The following is a 9,582-nucleotide window of genomic DNA, read 5'->3' as shown; positions in this document are numbered from 1 at the left end:
GCTCGGCTTGTAAAGTAGATAGGACGCTGTTTTAGGCCTTCTTCTCGTACAAGCACCGCGCTAATGATTTGATCTGATGCTGCTAAATATAAGAATATCACTTCGGCATCTGTTGGAGCAGAGAGAGTAGGAAGTTCGGTTAAATAACTTTTGAGTTCGTCAAAAGCCTTTTTCTGTTCGGCTCCCCACTCAAACTTTGGTGCCTTCTTCAAAACATTGAAGAACGGCATTTGCTTTTCGGCTGCTTGGGAAAGGAATCTATTCAGTGCGGCTAGACATCCAGTTAGCCTTTGCACATCATGTATGGACTTCGACATTGCCATGTTCTGAACAACTTGAACCTTTAGGGGATTTGCCTTGAGTCCTTCCTTTGAAACCCAACAACCCAGAAATTTTCCCGAATCTACCAAAAAGGTACATTTTTGGGGATTGAGTTTGAGGTTGGTTTTTTTGAGCACGTCGAGAGTGGATTTGAGATTGTTTTCGTACTCCGAAGTGCTTCTGCTTTTAACAACTATGTCATCAACATATACTTCAACCTCTTTTCCGATCAGGTGCCGAAATAGCTTATCTACCATCCTTTGATATGTGGCTCCGGCATTCTTTAAACCAAATGGCATCTTTTTATAAGCAAAAATACCGAAGTCAGTAATGAAAGCCGTTTTTGAAGCATCATTCTCATCCATTAAAACTTGGTGGTATCCTTTATACAAATCAAGAAAACAGAAAATTTCGAAGCCTATCAGAGCTTCTACTTTTTTATCTATGTTGGGAAGGGGGTAGCAATCTTTAGGACAGTGCTTATTTAGATCCGTAAAATCTATGCACATCCGCCATCCTCCTTCTTTTTTCTTGATCATCACAGGATTGGCCACCCAAGAAGGATATTTTACTTCAAATAATACATCCGCTTTCAGTAATTGGCGGACTTCGTCATGGATGACTTGATTTCTTTCTGCCGCAAAGAGTCTTTGCTTCTGTTTTATAGGCCGGACTGAAGGATCAATATTTAACCGATGTGTAATTACCTCGGGAGACACTCCAGTCATGTCCAACGGAGACCACGCAAAGACATCTTTGTACTCTTTGAGGAGCTGGATGGTCTTTTCCCGGAGTAGAGGTGTTCCCGCGAAACCGATCTTGACCGTTCTGGATGGATCATCTTCGTATAACTGAACTTTCATCGAGTTCGGCTCCGGTGTGACTTCGTTCATTTCGCCTGCCTCTGACTCCGGCTGCTGTGATTGCTATGCTTGATGGTGCCGATCTGATTGTTCGGCACTTTTAAGCGCAATCTGCAAACATTCTTTTGCTCTCTTTTGATCACCTCGGATGACTGCTATCCCTCCTTTAGTGGGGATCTTGATTGTGAGGTGATAAGTAGAGCAAATGGCCCGAACTGTGTTGAGCCAGTCTCTTCCCAGTATAATGTTATACGGGGATCGAGCTTTTACCACAAAAAACTCGATCACCGTACTGGAGCTAGTAGGCGCTCTTCCTACCGTAATCGGAAGGCTGATAATACCTTCAGGGCGGGTGTCCTCCTGGGCGAAACTTTTCAGAGGAAGTGGGGCCGGACTGAGCCGAGCTGGATCCACTTCCAGTTTATCAAAACATTCTTTAAAAAGAATGCTAACCGACGCTCCTGTATCCACAAACACTCTGTGGATCAGTTTGTTTGCCACTCCAGCTTGAATGACAATAGCGTCTTGATGAGGAGAAATGGCCGGGACGGGATCTGCATCTGAAAATGTAATTACTTCCTCCTTCTTCAGCCTTTTATGTGTTGGCTGCTCTCGATTGAAGCCTCTGCGCTCTGATTTTAGAGACGATTTAGTCTTCCCGGCTGGGAGAGCGTCAATAGTCTGGATTACTCCATCATATTGCGGCTCGTCATCGTCTTCGGGATCCTGTTGCCTTTTAGGATCTTGAGGAGCGCAGTTCGCACTTCTCTGTTTCTTATTCTTTTTCGGCGGCTTGCTTTGGTATTTTTTAACGTCCCTGCTTTCACAAGAACATCAATATCTGCTGCCAAATTTCGGCACTCCTCGGTATCGTGACCGTGGTCTTGATAGAAGGAGCAATATTTATCCTGACTTCGGCGCGTGGCCGATTTCGTCATCGGCTTTGGTTTTTCGAACATATCAGAATGCAGTTCGAAAATTTCCGCTCTCGACTTGTTCAATGGTACGAACTGAGCGGGTGGTTTCTCAGGATTGAGACGTGGTCCCAATCTGTCTTGTACCGGTGCCCTTTGAATTCTTTCAAAAGGAGTTCGGCGAGGATGTCCCTGATCGCTATGATCGGGCTTCCTCTTGTCTCCTCTGGAAGAGCTGTCTAAAGACCGTTTTCGACGGTCTGCCTCATCAGCACGAGAAAACTGGTCCGCAATGTCCCACATCTCTTGAGCTGTTTGCGGACTGCATTCAACGAGCTTTCTGTAGAGAGCTCCTGGCAGAATTCCATTTTGGAATGCCGAAATGACAAGTAGATCATTGAGATCATCTACTTGTAGGCATTCCTTGTGGAATCTTGTCATGAAGTCGCTAATCTTTTCATCGCGACCTTGACGTATAGAAAGCAGCTGAGCCGAAGTGATTCGGGTTTCAGCTTTCTGGAAGAACCTCCTATGAAAAGCATCCATTAGATCTCTGTAAGTTCTAATGCTGCCTTGAGGGAGGCTATCAAACCACCTTCTTGCGTTCCCGATGAGCAGCTCGGGAAACAGCTTACACATATGAACCTCATTGAGACCTTGGTTCGCCATATTATACTGATAGCGTCCCAGGAAATCATGAGGATCCACTAACCCGTCATAAGTCACTGACGGAGTTCGGTAATTCTGTGGCAACGGAGTTCTGGTGATATCATCCGAAAATGGAGTCTTCAGCGCTCCATACATAGCGAATCCGACATCTCTACGGTATGGTGGAGATGGAGTTCTCCTGTGATTTCGGTAACAAGGAGGAGAAGGAACATATCGGTGGTGAGGATTCTTTCTCCTGGAAGATACGACACTACTGCGGTAGTGACTTTCATGTCTGGAGGGGGAGGGAGAATCCGCCGTTTTCTTCTCCGGCTTCTGGCTCTTTTGCAGGAATGTTAAGAACTCATCCTGCTTCTCAGCCAAGAACAACTTGACAGCCTCATTCAAATCGAGCTGCTGGGGAGGCTCGGTGCGATGACTTTTTGAGTGGTTTGTTCTTTCACCGTGAGAACTGGAGGCAGATTTCTCCAGAGGCTGTTTTCCAGACCTACGGGCTGGACTAGCTTCCTCACGTTCATCACGGACGGAAGTATGGGTATTATGTGATCTGGTACGCATTTTTTGGTGGAAGAGGATCAAAAACTCGCTTTTATCACAGTTTTGGTTTTCTGTTTTCCCACAGACGGCGCCAGTGATGATTTAGCGAATTTTTTATGGGAATAAATGCAAGTAATAAATGAAGATCACAACACTGAAAATTACGTGGTTCGATTTACTGAGGTAAATCTACGTCCACGGGAAGAATAGAGGGCAAATTTGTATTGCTTGATCTAGCTTACAGATTACAATACTGATTTGCTATATGAGATTCAGGATCTAGAGAACTTAACCCTGGTCTATCTGATCTAAGTTCTATTTATACATTCGAACTAAGATCGTGGTTTGCAGCCCTGGTAGGGGGGTTGATAACTGCTTAATACCACTAAATAGATCGTGGGTGTAATGGAGGTCGTGGAGATCCTGCATGGGTCCACTATCTCCTTGTTCGGTCGAATACTGAGACCGAACTGCTGAACTTTGCCGATCAGCTTTTGCCGATCTGAGAGTTGAGCTCGATTGGTCGGCTTTTACCGAGCTATAGGCTGTGACCGAACTCTTTGGTTGTGCCGAACTGATACTCTTTCTTGGGTTTTGGGCTGATGGGCCGTCACTGCTATTGGGCTCGCAATTATTGTTTAGTTGTTTAGTTCGTATCCCATCAGTGGTAATCTTATTGCTTGGAATACCATTCAAAAGCCGATAGAGCACGGGGGGCTTGATGTGGGAGACATTTTTGTTAAAAATGTATCTCTTCTCTTTAAGTGGTGGTGGAGGTTTGTAGACAACCAGAGACCTCTTTGGAAGGAAATTGTTGAATCGAATCATGGAGCCTTACCCTTTGAAGGTTCCTAGAGGCTGGATGGTAAGAATAGTTCAAGCATTTGGTGGCAGATTAATAATTTTAAGAGTTTTATTTTGGAGGTGCAAGAGGTTGCTAAGAATGGAATCCAGATAAAGGTGGGAAATGGGGCTCATACGAGATTTTGGTTGGACCACTGGGTTGGAGAAGCGAGCTTACAATCTTTGTTCCCTATGTTGTTCTTGCTTTCGACTCAGAAAAACAGTTTTGTTGTGAATATGGGTGAATGGGTTCTGGGAAGCTGGAAATGGTCATTCTTTTGGAGGAGAAAGTTGTTTGCTTGGGAGGAGGAGCTTTTTGGGGAATTCATATCAGACGTGAATCGCATCTGTTTGAGAGAAAACACGAGGGATGTCAGAGTTTGGTCTTGGCTTCCTTCGAAATCTTTCTCGACTTGTAACTTTGTCTTACATGTCACGAAACTCACGGGGAAGGATAAAACAACTACAGACCATGGGCGATTGGCTTGGAAGAATCTTGCCCCGCCTAAAGCTCAATTTCAGGTGTGGTTTATTCTCCAAGGAAGATTAAACACCAAAGATTGATTATTCAAATTCGGTGTGTCTGGAGTGGAAGACGATCGATGTACGTTCTGTAAAGAGGTCCCGGAAACTATTGAACACCTCTTCTTCAACTGCAGGATCTCAAGCAACTTCTGATACTATTGCAGTGCTCGGTGGAATATCTCCCTTTGTCTTCCTAATCACCCAGGAGCTTGCCTCATGTCATGGCTTGGCATTCCTCTTAGTAAGATTGAAAAACAAATTTGGATTGCCTTGTTCTAGGTTATTTCTTGGTCAATATGGGACATCTGGATTAAGATCATTTTCCAAAAGTTAAAGCCTAACTGGGATTTTGAGAAAAAATTTATTTTTTGGCGCCTTGGATCTTGAATGAGAGGATGGTGCTCGGAGTTTCCATTTTCACCATGACCTGTTATGGAAAACTTTGAGGATATCAAAAGATGGGTAAGGGGAATGAGCCCACGTAGAAGGTGACTTGTTGGGGAAGTGCTTGTTTCTTCTCCTGTTTGGTGCCTGCTGTGATTTCGAGCGATCCCTGGACGCTTGCTGCTTTGGTGTTTCCGGTTAGTGTTTGGCTTTTTCTCCTTTGGCCTTATCTCTTGTTGTCTTCTCTTCTTGTCAGCTCTTTGAGTGTTGTCATATCGTTTGTGTTTGTGCTTCTCTTGTTGTAGTTGCTAGATTGTTTCTCCCTTGTACTCGCCCTCACCACTTTTGTGGTTCGAGATTTTGGTTTATAAAAAAAAATAGTACAAAATATATTGAAAAAGAGAGAGTTTATTGTTTTCTCTCCTCGCGGCGCATCCCTCTCTTCTGTTTTTATTTACTTTATTTCGTATTTCAATCAATTGATTAAATTAAATTTTAATTGAACTTATAAAAATATTTACTTAACGTTTTCAAGATCTTAACTGGCCAGATGAAACTAGTGCCTGAAGCCCATTACTCAGGCTAACCATCTGGACCAGTTATGGGCTGATTCAATTAAGTTTTTTTATAACATAAAATAATAAAGTCCCCATCTCTGTTTTCCTTGTCGAAAAAATATATATTTTCAAAACTGTCTATTTAACAAAGAACCTGAATTTGTTAATAGTATTGAATATCAGTTTTGTAATTTTGGAAATAATTCGAATCTATAGGTTCACTAAGTAGTGCATGCACCCTTTTGATTCAAAAGCTTAGATTTTTCTAGATTTTTTAGAATAAAACTTTAATAATCTTTTGCAATTAAGTTTCCCTTATAAAGTGTTATCAATAGGTAAAAGATTATACTGTCGTTAGTAATATATTCACTTCTTCATCTCACTATCAATATTTCAATTAATACTTTTATTTCTATCTCTCTCTTCTAATTTACCATTGTGTTATATGTATTAAAACTCGTGTCATTCCAAGATGTGAAATTTTTATAGGGCGCAAGTAGTACGAACGAACAAACTCAAATCAGAAATCAATAAATCATGATAAAACTCACAATTACAGTCTTCTCAAAGACAAAATTGAAATTGAGTTGAAACTAGGCAGCAAATGAGACCAAGCAAAAGACATAAACCATACAAGATGATGAAGTACTCATCAGGTACACTTGAAATGTTACAATTTAATTGATTATTCAATAAATATCACAAATACATACTTGTAACTGGTCATTAATTAAGATCTTCTCGGAGGTCGAGGCCTTGGAGGAAGATAATCTGTGAATTCAATGTTCATTCTTCTCTCCAACAAGCTCACCATCACCCCCTCGTCATTCTCAATTTCTCTAACATCCTAATTTAATTAGAAAAAGATTTATTCTAGGTCGATGTAGAATTATTTTCATGTTTTTTTATATGTATAATGATGTCATATTATTCACATAGCTTCTCCAAGGCCTAGGTAAGCATTTAAGAATTCTTCACTTGAATATCACAAAAATTGCATTCGTGACAGTAAAACTTATGATGCTCCCAAAACTATGTAAATTTTTTTGCAAATATGGCAAGTGAAAAAAGAAATTCAACTCAATTACTATAGTTAGATAAAATTGAGAAAAAATAAATGCAGGTAGAGAGAGACCTGAGGATGAAACTTGTTGAATGAAACTTGATTCTTGATTGTCTTAGGGAGTCCTATTGAACAAAACAATATATATTCAAATAATCATGAATACTCCTATACTAGATTTTAACATAATAGGTGAATTAAAATACTTACTTGACACTGGAAACGCCGTGGAAGACAACAAGAAGTAAAAAAGGAGAAGCACCGCTAGCTGCTGCCGTCCAAACGCCATGAGCCACCTTCGGCCGTTTCTACGTTTGGGGGTTTTCAGAATTCACTCAATCTATTTAAAGGGCAGAGATGAACCAAACAAAAATTATTATAATATGTATACTATACATTGTAACACTGGAACTCTATATAGAGCTATGCATTATTCCTTTCAATCTTGATTAATATATTAAATCCCTGACTCATACACATCAAATTAATTTTTTAGTCAACTCTTTTTGGCGAGTTGATATCACAATTATTTTAATTTTTTTTTGTTTTATTATACTTATAACTCTAACTACTGTATTCCTCACTCCGTTCCATATTAATTGAACCGAGAACCGAAGAACCGCAATTTGTGAATTGAATTTTAATTTGCAATATTAATTGAACCGAGAACCGAAGAACCGCAATTTGTGAATTGAATTTTAATTTGCACTATATTTACTTTAATTTATCATTTATAAAAAACTTAAAGGTAGAATGTAAAACGGTAAAAATCCTAAATTACTAAAATTCTGCTCTCCAAAAAAGAACCGCCGCTACTCTATGCTTCGTTGCTGCTGCTGAACTAAACGATTTCTTGCAGACTAAATTGGAAGACAAACTAATTCTTGCAAACTAATTTTGACGGCAAACTAATTTTTGGTGTGTGATTGCAAACTTCCAAATTGATAATGATCATGAATAGTCCCAAAGTTTGTGCTCCTCATTTCAAAAGTAATAGACTCGCCTAGTTCTAAGATAATGATCGCATCCCAACAATAGCAAGCTTATAATTTTTTATTTTTACTGAATGTATTGCACTTGAGTTCGGTTCCTTCGGTGGAACCGAAGACCGAACCGATCGGTTCCTTGAGGAACCGAACCGACAAGAGGTTTGGTTTCGGTTCTGAATTTCGGGAAAAATGAGAGTCGGTTAACCGACCCTTAAGAAAAAATACTCCTACTTGGGATGATTAATGGAGTAGTTAGTTTGAAAAACACGGTATCCAATCCACCCCTTCCTTCTTCCATGTGAATAGCAATTTGTATATTGACCAGTCTAGATAGCGAAATTAATTACGTATTGCGGATGGGTTGGCAGGACTAGCGGCACGTGACAACCCAACAAAGCAAATTGCTTTGTATGTAGAAAGCTTTTTTAGATTGTTCCATGTCGGAAATGTAAAAACAAAATATTACCGGTCTCACTACAAAAAATTTATCTTTTAGGAACATAAAAATTAAAATATAATCACTTGCGTTGGAATATTTTTAAAAAATAACAACAATTAGAATGCAAAAGAAATCGTTCCTAAATTAAAGACAAATTAACTTAATTAAAGGCAATTCCTAATTATATATAATGATATCATATTGTCCACCACGCAGCTTCTCCAAGGGCTAGGTAAGTAATTAAGGAAGCTTCATTTGAATAATAAAAAAAAACCGCCAAACTCAAACATGCAATTCCATAAATTCGAAAATCATATAATAAACCACAATTACAGAGACAAAGTTGAAACTAGGTAGTAGATATGAATAGGCAAAATCCATAAACCAGACTAGATAAGGGTGTGTCATCATGTGTGCTTGAAATATTATAATTTTCTTGATTTTCAATAATCAGAAACATGTAGTGGTGATTAATTATGTTTAGGAGGATATCTTGGTCCACGATAATCATTAAGTTTAATGCTCAGTCTTCTCTCCAACAACTTCACCTTCACCCCCTCATCATTCTCAATTTCTCTAACATCCTGCAATGTTTGAATAATAAAAAAAAGAATTAGTTAAGGTCGATTTAGAATTATTTTCGTGTTTTTAAATCGGTGTTCTTTAAAATATCATATGAAATTGTGTGTTTGCGAGAGAGATACCTGAACATGAAACTTGTTGAGTAACACTTGATTCTTGAATGTATTAAGGAGTCCTGTTGGACATATTTAAGTGATCAGGCGCTGTTCCCCCACCGTTCCTAAACCGTTCCTTAAACTACTATTTGCGGGCCCCACTGTACTTTTTTACTCAATTCCTTAACTAAGGAACGAAACCTGCAACCCTCCGTTTCTTATCCGTTCCTTAACCGTTCCTTAAATTACTATTCATTCAATTTTATTTTTTATTTTTATTTCCAACCCAATTCAATTAAAACAAACACACTTCATTAAAATTAAAATAACATTACAACTTAAAATTTAAAAAAATAGAAAAAGACATAATTAAAATCCTAAAAAAATAAAAAAATGACATAATTTAAAATACAATTTTATAGAGACAACCAAGAATGAGTTTGTCCCACATCGAAAGTGGAACATAAAACATTCAAGGATGTCTCTATAAAATAGAGATAACCAAGAATGAGTTTGAAGTTTGTCCCACATCGAAAGTGGAACATAAAACATTCAAGGATGACTCTATAAAATAGAGACAACCAAGAATGAGTTTGTCCCACATCGAAAGTGGAACATAAAACATTCAAGGATGTCTCTATAAAATAGAGACAACCAAGAATGAGTTTGTCCCACATCGAAAGTGGAACATAAAACATTCAAGGATGTCTCTATAAAATAGAGATACCCAAGAATGAGTTTGTCCCACATCGAAAGTGGAACATAAAACATTCAAGGATGTCTCTATAAAAGAGAGACAAC

The sequence above is a fragment of the Salvia splendens genome, chromosome 9 (genome assembly GCF_004379255.2).
Source record: "Salvia splendens isolate huo1 chromosome 9, SspV2, whole genome shotgun sequence".
NCBI classification, from domain to species: Eukaryota; Viridiplantae; Streptophyta; class Magnoliopsida; order Lamiales; family Lamiaceae; genus Salvia; species Salvia splendens.
This window is presented reverse-complemented; position numbering follows the sequence as displayed.